Below are 18,320 nucleotides of genomic sequence, written 5' to 3' on the forward strand. Positions count from 1 at the left end.
ATTATATAGTGTCCGTCTTTGTCTCTTGTAATTGTCTTTATTTTAAAGTCTATTTTGTCTGATATGAGAATTGCTACTCCAGCTTTCCTTTGATTTCCATTTGCATGGAATATCTTTTTCCATCCCCTCACTTTCAGTCTGTATGTGTCTCTAGGTCTGAAGTGGGTCTCTTGTAGACAGCATATATATGGGTCTTGTTTTTGTATCCATTCAGCCAGTCTGTGTCTTTTGGTGGGAGCATTTAATCCATTTACATTTAAGGTAATTATCGATATGTATGTTCCTATTCCCATTTTCTTAAATGTTTTGGGTTTGTTATTGTAGGTGTTTTCCTTCTCCTGTGCTTCCCGCCTAGAGAAGTTCCTTTAGCATTTGTTGTAAAGCTGGTTTGGTGGTGCTGAACTCTCTCAGCTTTTGCTTGTCTGTAAAGGTTTTAATTTCTCCATCAAATCTGAATGAGATCCTTGCTGGGTAGAGTAATCTTGGTTGTAGGTTTTTCTCCTTCATCACTTTAAGTATATCCTGCCACTCCCTTCTGGCTTGCAGCGTTTCTGCTGAAAGATCAGCTGTTAACCTTATGGGGATGCCCTTGTGTGTTATCTGTTGTTTTTCCCTTGCTGCTTTTAATATGTTTTCTTTATATTTAATTTTTGATAGTTTGATTAATATGTGTCTTGGTGTGTTTCTTCTTGGATTTATCCTGTATGGGACTCTCTGTGCTTCCAGGACTTGATTAACTATTTCCTTTCCCATATTAGGGAAGTTTTCAACTATAATCTCTTCAAATATTCTCCCAGTCCCTTTCTTTTTCTCTTCTTCTTCTGGGACCCCTATAATTCGAATGTTGGTGCGTTTAATGTTGTCCCAGAGGTCTCTGAGACTGTCCTCAGTTCTTTTCATTCTTTTTTCTTTATTCTGCTCTGCAGTAGTTATTTCCACCATTTTATCTTCCAGGTCACTTATCCGTTCCTCTGCCTCAGTTATTCTGCTATTGATCCCATCTAGAGTATTTTTAATTTCATTTATTGTGCTTGTCATCGTTTCTTGGTTCCTCTTTAGTTCTTCTACGTCCTTGTTAAATGTTTCTTGCATTTTGTCTATTCTATTTCCAAGACTTTGGATCATCCTTACTATCATTATTCTGAATTCTTTTTCAGGTAGACTACCTATTTCCTCTTCATTTGTTAGGTCTGGTGTGTTTTGACCCTGCTCCTTCATCTGCTGTGTGTTTTTCTGTCTTCTCATTTTGCTTATCTTACTGTGTTTGGGGTCTCCTTTTCACAGGCTGCAGGTTCGTAGTTCCCGTTGTTTTTGGTATCTGTCCCCAGTGGCTAAGGTTGGTTCAGTGGGTTGTGTAGGTTTCCTGGTGGAGGGAACTAGTGCCTGGGTTCTGGTGGATGAGGCTGGATGTTGTCTTTCTGGTGGGTTCGTCCACGTCTGGTGGTGTGTTTTGGGGTGTCTGTGGCCTTATTATGATTTTAGGCAGCCTCTCTGTTAATGGATGGGGCTGTGTTCCTCTCTTGCTAGTTGTCTGGCATAGGGTGTCCAGCACTGCAGCTTGCTGGTCGTTGAGTGAAGCTGGGTCTTGATGTTGAGATGGAGATCTGTGAGAGATTTTCACCGTTTGGTATTACGTGGCGCTGGGAGGTCTCTTGTGGACCAGTGTCCTGAAGTTGGCTCTCCCACCTCAGAGGCACAGCCCTGATGCCTGGCTGGAGCACCAAGAGCCTTTCATCCACACGGCTCAGAATAAAAGGGAGAAAAAATGGAAAGAAAGAAAAAAAGAGGATAAAATAAAATAAAGCAATTATAATAAAAAATAAGAAAAAAAATTATTAAGAGTAAATTTATTAAGAAAAAAAAATTTTTTTAATTTTTAAAAATAGATTTATCAATTTTTTATACTAAAAATAAGAAAAAAATTATTTAGAAAAAATTTATTAAGAAAAAAAAATTTTTAATTTTTTAAAATAAAAAATATGAAAAAACTTATTAAAAAATTTTTTAAAAATAGAAAATAAGGAAAAAATTATTAAGAAAACATATATTAGGGAAAAAAAAAATTTTTAAGCCAAAAAAAAAAAAAAAACGGAAGGACCTAACCCTAGGACTAACAGTGAGAGCAAAGCTATACAGACAAAATCTCACCCAGAAGCATACACATCTACACTCACAAAAAAAAGGAAAAGGGGAAAAGTTAATATATCCTGCTCCCAAAGTCCATCTCCTAAATTTGGGATGATTCGTTGTCTATTCAGGTATTCAACAGATGCAGGCACATCAAGTTGTTTGTGGAGCTTTAATCCGCTGCTTCTGAGGCTGCTGGGAGAGATTTCCCCTTCTCTTCTTTGTTCGTACAGCTCCCGGGGTTCAGCTTTGGATTTGGACCCGCCTCTGCATGTAGGTCCCCTGAGGGCGTCTGTTCCCAGCCCAGACAGAACGGGGCTAAAGGAGCAGCTGATTCGGGGGCTCTGGCTCAGTCAGGCCGGGGGGAGGGAGCGGTACGGAGGAGGCGGGGCGAGCCTGTGGCGGCAGAAGCCGGCGTGACGTTGCAGCAGCCTGAGGCGCGCCGTGCGCTCTCCCGGGGAAGTTGTCCCCGGATTACGGGAGCCTGGCCGTGGCCGGCTGCACAGGCTCCCGGGAGGGGCGGTGTGGAGAATGACCTGTGCTTGCCCACAGGCTGTTTGGTGGCGGCAGCAGCAGCCTTAGCGTCTCATGCCCGTCTCTGGGGTCCGCGCTGATAGCCGCGGCTCGCGCCCGTCTCTGGAGTTCGTTTAAGTGGCGCTCTGAATCCCCTCTCCTTGCACGCCGCGAAACAAAGAGGCAAGAAAAAGTCTCCTGCCTCTTCGGCAGCTGCAGACTTTTTCTCGTGCACCCTCCCGGCTAGTTGTGGTGCGCTAGACCCTTCAGGCTGTGTTCACGCAGCCAACCCCAGTCCTCTCCCCGGGATCCGACCGAAGCCCGAGCCTCAGCTCCCAGCCCCCGCCCGCCCCGGCGGGTGAGCAGACAAGCCTCTCGGGCTGGTGAGTGCTGCTCGGCGCCGAGCCCCCGTGCGGGAATCTCTCCGCTTTTCCCTCTGCGTCCCTGTTGCTGTGGGATCCGCGCCGACAGCCGCGGCTCGCGCCCGTCTCTGGAGCTCGCCCAGGCAGCGCTCCGAATCCCCTCTCCTTGCGCGCCGCGAAACAAAGAGGCAAGAAAAATTCTCTTGCCTCTTTGGCAGCTGCAGTCTCCCTCCCGGACTCCCTCCTGGCCAGCACCGAAGCCCGAGCCCCAGCTCCCAGGCCCCGCCCGCCCCGGCGGCTGAGCAGACAAGCCTCTCGGGCTGGTGAGTGCTGGTCGGCACCGCTCCTCCGTGCGGGAATCTCCGCTTTGCCCTCCACACCAATGTGGCTGCGCTCTCCTCCGTGGCTCCGAAGCTTCCCCCCTCTGCCACCCGCAGTCTCTGCCCACGAAGGGGCTTCCTAGTGTGTGGAAACCTTTCCTCCTTCACAGCTCCCTCCCACTGGTGTAGGTCCCGTCCCTATTCTTTTGTCTCTGTTATTTCTTTTTTCTTTTGCCCTACCCAAGTACGTGGGGATTTTCTTGCCTTTTGGGAGGTCCGACGTCTTCTGCCAGCGTTCAGTGGGTGTTCTGTAGGAGCAGTTCCACGTGTAGATGTATTTCTCATGTATCTGTGGGGAGGAAGGCGATCCCCGCGTCCCACTCCTCCGCCATCCTGCCCCCGATAACTTTTACCTGAATCAATTTTTATTACTTTGGTATTTACAATATGGTGACTTTGCAGTTCTGCCCTGTCTACAAATACGAGGTGGCATTCTGTAAAAGAGAGCTTTCCTCTTTCCTCTCACCTTTAAAGGAAATAATTTGTTACTAGTAGGCTCATGGATTTTTAAAAATGTATTCTCATCCACTCCTGTTATTGATTTTGATGTGTGACTTATTCCAAATTTGGCCTCTGGGAATCTATGCATTCTTGGCCCTGCCAAACACTGTAAATGTAGCTTGTCCATCTGCTGGCTTTGCCCCCAGGTTATTAAGGCAAGCCCCAGTCAGCTCGTGGAGTTTGGACCTCTCTGTGCCAAGAGGCGCCCTTCCCCACACGGGAGATGTGTTTACATATACTCCCAAACTTAGGGTTCACGCGTCACATTTTCCTAAGTGCTCTCCCAGCGCTGCACCTGACATGGGCCCTGTAGTTTCTAATGCTCAGCAATCTCCACCCCACCCCACCGCAAAGTAAGATGCCATCGTCCTCTTTCACAGGTTCTGTGAGAGCCTCCATTACTTGATGTGATTTTGCACTCCACTGCTGTCCTGGGGAAAGAAAGAAAAGTCGGTGCTCTCTTGTCCTCTGAATACTCTTGCAGAACGTCCCTTTGAACGTCTTGTCTTTTCCTTTATGGCCTGGATAATGCGGTGAGCTAAGGTTCTTTTTAGTAAGTCCTGCTCAGATCTTTAGAATGTGAGATATGTTAGTTTCCTAGGACTGCTGTTACAGCTGGGAGACAACAGAAATTTTGTCTCACGGTTCTAGAGGCCAGAAGTCCAAGAGATCAAGGTGCAGGCAGGATGCTTCCTTCTGAGGGCTCTGAGAAGGTTCTGTTCCATGCCTCTCCCCTGGCTTCTGGTGGTTTGCTGGCAGGCTGGATTGCAGAAGCATCGCCTGGTCTCTGCCTTCATCTTCCCATGGCCTTCGTGGGTGTGTATCTGTGTCCATATTTCCCCCTTTATAAGGACATCAGTCATATTGGATTAAGTGCCTACCCTACTCTAGTATGGTCTCATTCTGACTTAACTGATTACATCTGCAGCTATCCTGTTTCCAAGTGAGATCCCAGTCTGAGGTAGGGGGCATGAGGACTTCAGCATATGAATTTGGTCACTTTTTAACCATTGTTCTTCAGAAATTCTGAGACAATTCAGCATCTTTTATGTATGGACTTCTATTTCATTTCTGATTCGTGAAGTTTTTAATCTTATTTTTGAACGCTGTGGACTGAGTGTGTCCCCCCAAAATTCATACGTGTGAGAGCTAATCCCCAGTGTGACGGTGTTTGGAGGTGAGACCTTTGGGAGGTGATTTATGAAGGTGGATTAAGCCCTCATGAATAGGATTAGTGCCCTTATAAAAGGGACCCCAGAGAGCTCCATCATTCCTTCTGCCATGTGAGGACACAGCAGAAAGACAGCCGTCTGTGAACTTAAAAGAAGGCCCTCACCAGACACCATAACTACCAGCAAGACTTGGCAGCCTCTGGAACTGGGAAGAATAAAGTTGCGTTGTTAATAAGCCGCCCAGTCTATGGTATTTCTGTTAAAGTAAGCTGAATGGACTAAGACACATGCGGTATAGTTTAAAAGAAATGTTTTCTGTCATGTGTCCATATTAGGACCGCAGGAGATGAACTTCCACCAGGTCTCACGTTTTGTCCAAAAATATTGGTATCCGTATTTTTTTAAATTTTTGATGAAAATTTCAGAATTATATAAAGGTACAACATATGGTGAACCACAGCATTCACATCAACCAGCTTCAACAAGCTCCAATATTCTGCCGCTTTTGTTTCATCTCTTCTCGTCCCCACCACCATCTCTTCTTTTGATGTTTTTATCCTTTTTCTTTTTTCTTTGATGTTCTTATCCTTTTTTCTTTCTTTGATGTTCTTATCCTTTTTTTTTTCTTATCCTTTTTTTTTTTCTTTTCTTTTTTTTCTCACAAGTTGTACTGATTCACACTTAGGAAGGATGACAATTGGACCAGTATAAAAAGGATTGAAAATGAGCTGATGAGATGGTTTTGCATCAGTAGATTTTTATAGTGTTAAAGATGAAAAAAGTGCCTGAAGTGTCTTTACTCCAGTGGTTTCCAAATGACTTTTGGCTAAGAAACCAATCTAATTAAATTTATCTGGGAATTCCAAATAAAATCCCATAAAAAAAGTTACCATGGGGAAACCAAAGCTCTACCACCTTTTCCACTTTTTATGTAAGTCGTAGAAGTCTGTGGAATCCTTTGGGCTCCGTAGAACATATTTTGAAAACCAAGGTAAAGTAACTTGTTTAAAGTTGTATAGAGATAGGACTAGGACATAGATCTCTCTCTCTCTCTCTCTCTTTTTTTTTTTTTTTTGGTACATTTTTATTTATTTATTTTTTTTCATTTTATCTACAACCATACCAGTTCTTCTGTCAACGATACTCAGACTTTTGTCGCAAGAAAAAAAATGAGCAGATACTGCTCCCAAGATACTAACATTTTACGCCAAGTAGAAGCTGAGTGGTTGGTTCACCATATCACGTGTCACGCCAGGCAGGGTGTTTCAGTCTCAGTCACTGCGGATGAAACCCTCCATAGAGGAGAATCTGCCAACTGCATCACAAATGTGTGTGAACGACAGATTTTCCCTGCCTGACATTAATGAACTGCAGATGGTAAATAGTTTTTCCCTTTAAAAAGTGGATTTATTTCTCAGTCTGTTAAAATGCAAATGCCCAAAACAAGCACACAGCTCCCTGCCACTGCAGGCTTGCCAAAGTCTTTGTTCTTAAATAATCTTAAATATAACTGCCCTTTGCGGAGTTAATACTCTTAGAGTAGTAGCTAGCATTTAATGCTTGGAGAAACAAACTGATTTTGTCCATGATGCTGTCATAATTTCTAAGTGAAAAATATTATCAGTCCTGATAGGAACTCTCAAATAGGAGGTTTGGAGCTGCAATCCTTTTGTCCTCCTGAAAGATAGATAGATAGATAGGCAGACAGACGGGCAATTATATAATGGATATGGATATAGGGGATAAATGAAAAAGGGGCAGGAACTGATGTCACATAGAGCCATAGTGGGTAGGCAACTGGGGGCCATTCTACCTGTGTGACAAGAAAGAATGAACAAGGGAAGAAACAATAGTTACACTGCTCAATTAGAAGTGCTGGGAAGAACAGCTTGGGGCAGGCAGCCTGCCTGTCTTTTTTTTTTTGAATTTTTGAATTTTATTTTTGTATACAGCAGGTTCTTATTAGTTATCCATTTTATACATATTAGTATATATATGTCAATCCCAATATCCCAAATCATCACACCACCACCCCTCCCCCATCACCTTCCCCCCTTGGTGTCCAAACGTTTGTTGTCTACATCTGTGTCTCTATTTCTGCCCTGCAAACCGGTTCATCTGTGCCATTTCTCTAGGTTCCACATATATGTGTTAATATACAATATTTGTTTTTCTCTTTCTGACTTAACTTCACTCTGTATGACAGTGTCTAGATCCATCCACATCTCTACAAATGACCCAATTTCGTTCCTTTTTATGGCTGAGTAATATTCCATTGTATATATGTACCACATCTTCTTTATCCATTCGTCTGTCCATGGACAATTAGGTTGATTCCATGTGTTGGTTATTGTAAATAGTGCTGCTATGAACATTGGGGTGCACGTGTCTTTTTGAATTATGGTTTTCTCTGGGTATATGCCCAGTAGTGGGATTGCTGGGCCATATAGTAATTCTAATTTTAGTTTTCTAAGGAACCTCCATACTGTTCTCCATAGAGGCTGTATCACTTTACATTCCCACCAACAGTGCAAGAGGGTTCCCTTTTCTCCACACCCTCTCCAGCATTTGTTGTTTGTAGATTTTCTGATGATGCCCATTTTGACTGGTGTGAGGTGACCTCATTGTAGTTTTGATTTGCATTTCTCTAATAACTAGTGATGTTGAGCAGCTTTTCATGTGCTTCTTGGCCATCTGTATGTCTTCTTTGGAGAAATGTCTATTTAGGTCTTCTGCCCATTTTTGGATTGGGTTGTTTGTTTTTTTAATATTGAGCTGCATGAGCTGTTTATATATTTTGGAGATTAATCTGTTGTCCATTGATTCGTTTGCAAATATTTTCTCCCATTCTGAGGGTTGTCTTTTCATCTTGTTTGTAGTTTCCTTTGCTTTGCAAAAGCTTTTAAGTTTCATTAGGTCCCATTTGTTTATTTTTGTTTTTATTTCCATTACTCTAGGAGGTGGATCAAAAAAGATCTTGCTGTGATTTATGTCAAAGAGTGTTCTTCCTATGTTTTCCACTAACAGTTTTATAGTGTCCAGTCTTACATTTAGGTCTCTAATCCATTTTGAGTTTATTTTTGTGTATGGTATTAGGGAGCGTTCTAATTTCATTCTTTTACATGTCGCTGTCCAGTTCTTCCAGCACCACTTATTGAAGAGACTGTCTTTTCTCCATTGTATATCCTTGCCTCCTTTCTCATAGATTAGTTGACCATATGTGTGTGGGTTTATCTCTGGGCTTTCTATCCTATTCCATTGATCTATATTTCTGTTTTTGTGCCAGTACCATATTGTTTTGATTACTGTAGCTTTGTAGTATAGTCTGAAGTCAGGGAGTCTGATTCCTCCCGCTCCGTTTTTTTCCCTCAAAACTGCTTTGGCTATTCGGGGTCTTTTGTGTTTCCACACAAATTTTAAGATTTTTTGTTCTAGTTCTGTAAGAAATGCCATTGGTAATTTGATAGGGATTGCATTGAATCTGTAGATTGCTTTGAGTAGTATAGTCATTTTCACAATGTTGATTCTTCCAATCCAAGAACGTGGTATATCTCTCCATCTGTTGGTATCAATTTTAATTTCTTTCATCAGTGTCTTATAGTTTTCTTCATACAGGTCTTTTGTCTCCCTAGGTAGGTTTATTCTAGGTGTTTTACTCTTTTTGTTGCAATGGTAAATGGGAGTGTTTCCTTAATTTCTCTTTCAGATTTTTCATCATTAGTGTATAGGAATGCAAGAGATTTCTGTGCATTAATTTTGTATCCTGCAACTTTACCAGATTCATTGGTTAGCTCTAGTAGTTTTCTGCTGGCATCTTTAGGATTCTCTATGTATAGTATCATGTCATCTGCAAACAGTGACAGTTTTACTTCTTCTTTTCCAATTTGTATTCCTTTTATTTCTTTTTCTTCTGATTGCCGTGGTTAGGACTTCCAAATCTATGTTGAATAATAGTGGTGAGAGTGGACATCCTTGTCTTTTTCCTGATCTTAGAGGAAATGCTTTCAGTTTTTCACCATTGAGAATGATGTTGGCTGTGGGTTTGTCGTATATGGCCTTTATTATGTTGAGGTAGGTTCCCTCTGTGCCCACTTTCTGGAGAGTTTTTATCATAAATGGGTGTTGAATTTTGTCAGAAGTTTTTTCTGCATCTATTGAGATGATCATATGGTTTTTCTTCTTCAGTTTGTTAATATAGTGTGTCACATTGATTTATTTGCGTATATTGAGGAATCCTTGCATCCCTGGGATAAACCCCACTTGGTCATGGTGTATGATCCTTTTAATGTATTGTTGGATTGTGTTTGCTAGTATTTTGTTGAGGATTTTTGCATCTATATTCATCAGTGGTATTGGTCTGTAATTTTCTTTTTTTGTAGTGTCTTTGTCTGGTTTTGGGATCAGGGTGATGATGGCTTCATAGAATGAGTTTGGGAGTGTTCCTTCCTCTGAAATTTTTTGGAAGAGTTTGTGAAGGATGAGTGTTAGCTCTTCTCTAAATGTTTGATAGAAGTCACCTGTGAAGCCGTCTGGTCCTGGACTTCTGTTTGTTGGAAGATTTTTAATCACAGTTTCAATTTCATTACTTGTGATTGGTCTGTTCATATTTTCTATTTCTTCCTGGTTCAGTCTTGGAAGGTTATACCTTTCTAAGAATTTGTCCATTTCTTCCAGGTTGTCCATTTTATTGGCATATTATTGCTTGTAGTAGTCTCTTAGGATGCTTTGTATTTCTGTGGTGTCTGTTTTAACTTCTCCTTTTTCATTTCTAATTTTATTGATTTGAGTCCTCTCCCTCTTTTTCTGGATGAGTCTGGCTAATGGTTTATCAATTTTGTTTATCTTCTCAAAGAACCAACTTTTAGTTTTATTGATCTTTGCTATTGTTTTCTTTGTTTCTATTTCATTTATTTCTGCTCTGATCTTTATGATTTCTTTCCTTCTGCTAACTCTGGGTTTTGTTTGTTCTTCTTTCTCTAGTTCCTTTAGGTGTAAGGTTAGATTGTTTATTTGAGATTTTTCTCATTTCTTGAGGTAGGCTTGTATTGCTATCAACTTCCCTCTTAGAACTGCTTTTGCTGCATCCCATAGGTTTTGGATTGTCGTGTTTTCATTGTCATTTGTCTCTAGGTATTTTTTGATTTCCTCTTTGATTTCTTCAGTGATCTCTTGGTTATTTAGTAACGTATTGTTTAGCCTCCATGTGTTTGTGTTTTTTACTTTTTTTCCCTGTAATTGATTTCTAATCTCATAGCATTGTGGTCAGAAAAGATGCTTGATATGATTTCAGTTTTCTTAAATTTACTGAGGCTTCATTTGTGACCCAAGATGTGGTCTATCCTGGAGAATGTTCCGAGCGCACTTGAGAAGAACGTGTAATCTGCTGTTTTTGGATGGAATGTCCTATAAATATCAATTAAATCTATCTGGTCTATCGTGTCATTTAAAGCTTGTGTTTCCTTATTAATTTTTCTGTTTGGATGATCTGTCCATTGGTGTAAGTGAGGTGTTAAAGTCCCCCACTATTATTGTGTTACTGTTGATTTCGCCTTTTATAGCTGTTAGCAGTTGCCTTATGTATTGAGGTGCTCCTATGTTGGGTGCATATATATTTATAATTGTTATATCTTCTTCTTGGATTGATCCCTTGATCATTATGTAGTGTGTCCTTCCTTGTCTCTGGTAACATTCTTTATTTTAAAATCTATTTTATCTGATGTAAGTATTGCTACTCCAGCTTTCTTTTGATTTCCATTTGCATGGAATATCTTTTTCCATCCCCTCACTTTCAGTCTGTATGTGTCCCTAGGTCTGAAGTGGGTCTCTTGTAGGCAGCATATATATGGGTCTTGTTTTTGTATCCATTCAGTGAGCCTGTGTCTTTTGGTTGGAGCATTTAATCCATTCACATTTAAGGTAATTGTCAATATGTATGTCCCTATTACCATTCTCTTAATTGTTATGGGTTTGTTTTTGTAGGTCCTTTTCTTCTCTTGTGTTTCCCACTTAGAGAAGTTCCTTTAGCATTTGTTGTAGAGCTGGTTTGGTGGTGCTGAATTCTCTTAGCTTTTGCTTATCTGTAAAGCTTTAGATTTCTCCATCGAGTCTGAATGAGATCCTTGCCAGGTAGAGTAATCTTGGTTGTAGGTTCTTCCCTTTCATCACTTTAAATATGTCATGCCACTCCCTTCTGGCTTGTAGAGTTTCTGCTGAGGAATCAGCTGTTAACCTTATGGGAGTTCCCTTGTATGTTATTAGTTGTTTTTCCCTTGCTGCTTTCAATAATTTTTCTTTGTCTTTAATTTTTGTCAATTTGATTACTATGTGTCTCGGCATGTTTTTCCTTGGGTTTATCCTGCCTGGGACTCTTTGCGCTTCCTGGACTTGTTTGGCTATTTCCTTTCCCATGTTAGGGAAATTTTCGGCTGTAATCTCTTCAAATATTTTCTCAGGTCCTTTCTCTCTCTCTTCTCCTTCTGGGACCCCTATGATGCGAATGTTGTTGTGTTTAATGTTGTCCCAGAGGTCTCTTAGGCTGTCTTCATTTCTTTTCATTCTTTTTCCTTTAGTCTGTTCCGCAGCAGTGAATTCCACCATTCTGTCTTCCAGGTCACCTATCTGTTCTTCTGCCTCAGTTATTCTGCTATTGGTTCCTTCTAATGTAGTTTTCATTTCAGTTTTTGTATTGTTCATCTCTGTTCGTTTGTTCTTTAATTCTTCTAGGTCTTTGTCACACATTTCTTGCATCTTCTCGATCTTTGCCTCCATTCTTTTTCCGAGGTCCTGGATCATCTTCACTATCATTATTCTGAATTCTTTTTCTGGAAGGTTGCCTATCTCCACTTCATTTAGTTGTTTTTCTGGGGTTTTATCTTGTTCCTTCATCTGGTACATAGCCCTCTGCCTTTTCATCTTGTCTATCTTTCTGTGAATGTGGTTTTTGTTCCACAGGCTGCAGGATTGTAGTTCTTCTTGCTTCTGCTGTCTGCCCTCTCTTTATTTTTTTTTTAATTTATTTTTTATTGAAGTATAGTTGAATTACAATGTTGTGTTAATTTCTGCTGTACAGCAGTGTGACTCATATATATATATATATGTATATATGTACACACACACACACACACACATTCTTTCATATTCTTTTCCATTTTGGTTTATCACAGGATATTGAATATAGTTCCCTGTGCTCTACTGTAGAACCTGGTTGTTTATCTATTCTCTGTGTAATAGTAGTTTGCATCTGCCAACCCCGAACTCCCAGTCCAACCCTCTCCTACCCCCTCCCCCTTGGCAATGGGACACAGATCTCTTGACTAACAAAGAAGTTCTTTTTTTTTGTTCTTACTATCCCTTTTAACAGTTTTCAAAAGAATTTTTTTCTTATTTGGGTCCCAGACACAGGGTATATAATTAAAATATGGCCTTCATTCCTGTAGGAAAGCATGGAACAGAGGCATTTTCTTTCCTTCTCCCTAACTCAGTGTGTCTACGACCTTTGAGCTTTGCCACAGCAGATGAATTGTGTTGAAAGTCTTGTTCCTTAAAAAACTGTTAAAATAGAATACATGGGGTTTCTAGATGGAATTGTTTTCTTAATTTCATTCTCCTGTTGTTCATTGAATGGGTATGGGTGAACAGTTGATTCTTATATATTGATCTTGTATCTTGCAACTTTGTTGAACAAGATTGTTACTTTCCAGTTTTGATATCCTAAATTTGAATAAGATTTTTTAAAGCAACTTTATGTTTTATTTTTACATATTTTAAAGTATTTTTACATATTATGAAATTCACTTACTGTAATTCCATGATTTTTAGAAATGTATAAAATCATACAGTAACCACCACAATCTAGTTTTAGAACATTTTCATCATCCCCTAGAGTTCAGTCTTTATAAATTTGACTTTTCTATACGTTTTATGTGAATGGAGTCACACAGTATACAAGGTTTCATGTCTGGCTTCTTTCACCTAGCAGAATTTTTTTTTTTTTTTTTTTTAAGAGATGAGCCTTGAGTCTCCACTTGCTGGTCCCTGACTTGCAAATTTCTCAGTCAAGTGTGTTTTTATTTATTTATTTATTTATGGCTGTGTGTTGGGTCTTCGTTTCTGTGCGAGGGCTTCCTCTAGTTGTGGCAAGTGGGGGCCACTCTTCATCGCGGTGCGCGGGCCTCTCACTATCACGGCCTCTCTTGTTGCAGAGCACAGGCTCCAGACGCGCAGGCTCAGTAATTGTGGCTCACGGGCCCAGCCGCTCCGCGGCATTTGGGATCTTCCCAGACCAGGGCTTGAACCCGTGTCCCCTGCATTGGCAGGCAGATTCTCAACCACTGCGCCACCAGGGAAGCCCTAGCAGAATGTTTTTGAGGTTCGTCCACGTATCCTAGTGTGCTCCTTTCAGTTGCTGAATAGCAAGACAGTTTATGGATATAGCACATTTTGTTTATCCATTCACCAGTTTTTGGGAATTTGCAGTGTTTCCATGTTCTGGCTGTGAATAATGTTATGGATATTCCTGTTCATGTCTCAGTGTGGACGTAAGGTACGGGTTCTCTTGGATAGACTTCTAGGGGGAAAATTGCTGGGTTGCACGGTGAACTTACATTTTAACTTTCCGCAAAATTGGCAGACTGGTTTCCAGAGCAGAAATAACGAGTGTTCCAGGTCCCCACACTCTCTTCAACGCTTGTTATTTTCTGCCTTTTTGATTATAGCTGTCGTAGAGGGTGAATAATGGGATTTCATTGTGGGTTTGATTTGCATTTTCCTGAGGGCTAGTGATATTGAGCATCTTTTGATGTGCTTGTCAGCTATTTATAGATCGTTTCTGGAGATGTGTCTATTTGGACCTTTTGCCCATTTTTATGTGGGTTATTTGTCTTTTTAACATTGAGAGTTCTTTGTGTAGTTTGGAAACCAGTCCCTTATCAGACACATGATTTGCAAAAATGTTCTCTTAATCTGTGACTTCTCTTTTTGTTTTCATATTAGTGTTTTTTAGAAGCTCAAGCATTTCATTGTGATGTAGTCCAACTTACCAACTTTTTGTTTTATGGATGGTACCTTTGGTATATCTCAGAACATTTTGCCAACCCAAAATCACAGAGATTTTTTTCCCCCATGTTTTCTTCAAATATTTACAGTTTCAGCTGTTAACGTTTCAGTCTATTATTCATTTTTTTAAAGATTTATTTATTATTTAATTTATTTATTTTTGGCTGCATCAGGTCCTAGTTGTGGCATGCGAGATCTTCATTGAGACATGTGGGACCTTTTGTTGTGGTGCACATGCTCTTCATTGTAGTGTGTGGGCTTCCCCCTAGTTGTGGCATGCGGGTTTTCTCTCTCTAGTTGTGGCACGCGGGTTCCAGGGCGCGTGGGCTCTGTAGTTTGAGGCACACGGGCTCTAGTTGAGGCACGCGAGATCAGTAGTAGTGGCGCGCAGGCTTAGTTGCCCCGCAGCACGTGGGATCTTATTTCCCTAACCAGGGATCGAACCCGTGTCCCTGCTTTGGAAGGCACATTCTTTACCACTGGACCACCAGGGAAGTCCCTGTTATTCATTTTGATTTCACTGTTATGTATGGTGTGAGGTTAGCGTCTAAATTCATATTTTTGCATGTATTTCTAGTTGTCTTGCCACCGTTTGTTGAAAGACTATCCTTTTTTCCGTTGGTTTGTTTTGGCAAAAATCAACCATAAATGTAACGAATTCTGGACTCTCAATTTTGTTCTGTTGATTTACATAACTATTTTTGTGCCAATACCACACTGTCCTAATTACTGTGGTTTTATAGCAAGTTTTGAAATCAGGTAGTATGTATCCTCCAACTTTGTTCTTTTTCAGAATGCATTTGGCTATTCTATCTCCTTTGAATTTTATATAAATTTTAGGATTGGCTTGTCCATTTCTACAAAAAAGCCTGGGATTTTGATAGTGAATGCGTTGAATTTATAGATCAGTTTGTGGAGGATTGTCATCTTGATAATATTAAGTGTTCAGTCCATGAACATGAAACGTCTTGCCACTTATTTAGATCTCCTTATTTATTATAGTTTTAACTGTACAAGTCCTGCATATCCTTTATTAAATTTAATCCTGTTGTTATTCTTTTTTCTTAAATATTTATTTTGTTTATTTATTTTTTTTCTTTGGCTGCATCAGGTCTTAGTTGCGGCATGTGAGGTCTTCGTTGAGGCACGTGGGATCTTTTGTTGCAGCACAGGCTCTTTGTTCTGGCGTACAGGTTTTCTCTCAGTAGTTGTGGCATGTGGGCTTAGTTGCCCCGCGGCATGTGGGATCTTAGTTCACCGACCAGGGATTGAACCTGTGTCCCCTGCATTGGAAGGAGGATTCTTTACCCCACTGAACCACCAGGAAATTCCCCTGTTGTTACTCTTTTTGATGCTATTGTGAATGGAATTGTTTTAATGTCAGTTTTCTGTTATTTGTTGCTAGTGTATAGATATAATTGATTTTTGCATGTTGATCTTGTATCCTGCAACCTTGCTGAACTCGTTTATTACTTTCTAGTAGCATTTTGTGGATTCCATTGGCTTTTCTATGTATAGGATTCTATCATCTGCACATAAAAACCTCTTCCTTTCTAATTTGGGCCCTTAATTTACTTTACTTTTCTATTCTTTGCCTTTTTTTTTTCTTATTGCACTTTTTAGAACCTCTGGTATATTGTTGAATAGAAGTGGTCAGAGTGGACATCCTTGTTTTGTTTCTGACTTAAAGGAGAAAGAATTCAGTCATCCATCATTAAATATGATGTTCGCTGTTGATTTTTTTGTAGATTCCCTTTATCAGATTGAAGATGTTCCATCTGTTCTTAGTTTGTTGAGAGTTTTTGCCATGAGTGTTGTTGGATTTTGTCAAATGCTTTTCCTGTATCTATTGAGATGATCATGTTTTCTTTTATTAAAATGTAATATTACATTAATTGATTTTGAAACATTAATCCAACTTTGCATTCCTATGATAAATCCCACCTGGTCATGGTGGACAGTCCTTTTTATTTCTTGCTTGATTTTTTGTTACGTGTTTGGAATGGCTCCAGTATCAGGGTAATAATGGGCTCATAGAATGAGTTGGAGAATGTTGTCTTTCCTCTATTTGTGAAATACTTTGTTGAAGATTGGAATTATTTCTTCTTTTAAATATTTGATAGAATTTACCAGGGAGGTCCTCTGGGCCTGAGCTTCTCTTTGTGAGAAGATTTTTAATTACTGATTCAATTTCTTTACTTTTCTATGTCTATTCAGATTTTCTGTTTTCCTGGAGTGAGCTTTGGTAGTTTGTGTCTTTCCAGGAATTTTTGCATATCATCTAAGTCATTGAATTTATTGGCATAAAGTTAATAATATTCTCTTATACCATATTAGTATCTGTAATATCTGTAGTGGTGTCACTCTTCCGACTCCTGATATTGTAAATATGTATTCTCTCTTTTTATCAGTCTAGCTAGAAGTTATTAATTATATTGAACTTCTCAAAGAACTAGCTCTCAGTTTAATTCATTTTTTCTATTATTTTTCCCTTTTATCTTTATTATTTCCTGCCTTCCTCTTCCTTTGCATTTAATTTGCTCTTTTTCTAGTTTATCAAGGTATAAGCTGAGGTCATTGATTTGAAAACTTTCTTCTTTCCTAATATGGATGTTTAGTGTTATAAGTATTCCTCTAACTATTGCTTTAGTGACATCCTACAAATTCGGATATGTTGTGCTTTCGTTTTCATAGTTCAAAATTCTTTTCTAAATTTCCTTTTCATATCTTTTTAATAAATTTATTTTATTTTTATTTTTCTGGGGCTGCGTTGGGTCTTCGTTGCTGCGCGCGGGCTTTCTCTAGTTGCGGTGAGCAGGGGGCTACTCTTCATTGCGGTACACAGTCTTCTCGTTGCAGTGGCTTCTCTTGTTGCAGAACACGGGCTCCAGGCGCATGGGCTTCAGTAGTTGTGGCACTTGGGCTCAGTAGTTGTGGTGCACAGGCTCAGTAGTTGTGGCGCATGGGCTTAGTTGCTCCACGGCATGTGGGATCTTCCCACACCAGGGATGGAACCCGTGTCCCCTGCATTGGCAGGTGGATTCTTAACCACTGCACCACCGGAGAAGTCCCTCATATCTTTTTTGATCCATGGGTTATTTAGAAGTGCATTATATAGTTTCCAAATATTTGGGGATTTTCCAAGGAACTTTCTGTTTTGGATTTCTAATTTAATTATGTTCTGGTCAAAGAACACACATACTTTGTATGATTTGAGTCCTTTTGAATTTATTGACTCTTGTTTTATGGCCCAGAATATTGTCTGTCTGAGTGATTATTCTGTATGCACTTGAGAAGAACATGTGTTTTGATGTTTTGATGGAGTATTCTCTGAATGTCAATTAGGTAAAGTTGGTGGTTAGTGCTGTTCAAGTCTACTGTACCCTTGCTGATTTTCTGTTCTAGCACTTATTGAAAGAAGGGTATTGAAATCTCCAACCATAATTGATCTATTACTCTTTGCAGTTCTTTCAGTTTTGGCTTCATGTATTTTAAAGCGCTGTCATTAAGTTCATAAATATTTAGGAATGTTATATTCTCTTGATTAAATGACCCCCTTATCCTTATGAAATGATCATCTTCATTTTAAGTACTATTCTTTGCTCTGAACTCTACTTTGATATCAGTATATTCAATGTAGCTTTCTTTTGACTAGTGTTAGCATGGTATATCTTTTTCTATTTATATTTTTAATCTTTGTTAATTAATTTGTTTCTTCATATTTAAATTGTGTTTCATGTACGCAGCACATAATTGGGTTTTGCTTTTTAAATCTTAACTGACAGTCTCTGCATCTGAAAATTGGTATGTTTCAGCTTTGCACAGTGGCAGATATTATAGCCAATGAGGTTTATCTGAGGCGTGATGATTGCTAATTGAAAACTCTTCCCAGTACCCTGCCGTGATGACTTGAAATACAGTCGGCATTGGCAATTTTTGACAGTCTCTACAGAGACTGAATTTTTTTTTAAAATGGTACGTTTATACTACTTCCTTTTAATATGATTATTGGTATGATTGTGTCTATCATCCTGCTATTTGTTTCCTGTTTGTCCCATATGTTTCTTGTTCCCATCTTCCTCTCTTTTTTTTTTTATTAATCAGGTGTTTTTTTAAAAATTCCATTTATATCCTCTTCTTACTCCTTAGCTATAACTCTTTGGGTTTTGGGGGGTTTTTTTTTCACTTTATTTGTTACTTTAGCCTGTACA

At 39.6% G+C, this 18,320-nt stretch overlaps 1 protein-coding gene and 1 non-coding gene across 5 annotated transcripts in view; both read left to right on the top strand.

Annotated features, from left to right (window-relative positions):
- EPB41L5 (erythrocyte membrane protein band 4.1 like 5) overlaps positions 1 to 18,320 on the top strand; it is a 143,030-nt gene that overhangs the window by 86,056 nt on the left and 38,654 nt on the right. The window lies entirely within an intron of this gene.
- On the top strand, positions 17,923 to 18,064 carry LOC133078796 (U4 spliceosomal RNA). Its single transcript, XR_009697941.1, has one exon. It is a non-coding gene; the product is annotated as a U4 spliceosomal RNA (small nuclear RNA).

The sequence above is a fragment of the Eubalaena glacialis genome, chromosome 1, assembly GCF_028564815.1.
Source record: "Eubalaena glacialis isolate mEubGla1 chromosome 1, mEubGla1.1.hap2.+ XY, whole genome shotgun sequence".
Taxonomy (NCBI): Eukaryota; Metazoa; Chordata; class Mammalia; order Artiodactyla; family Balaenidae; genus Eubalaena; species Eubalaena glacialis.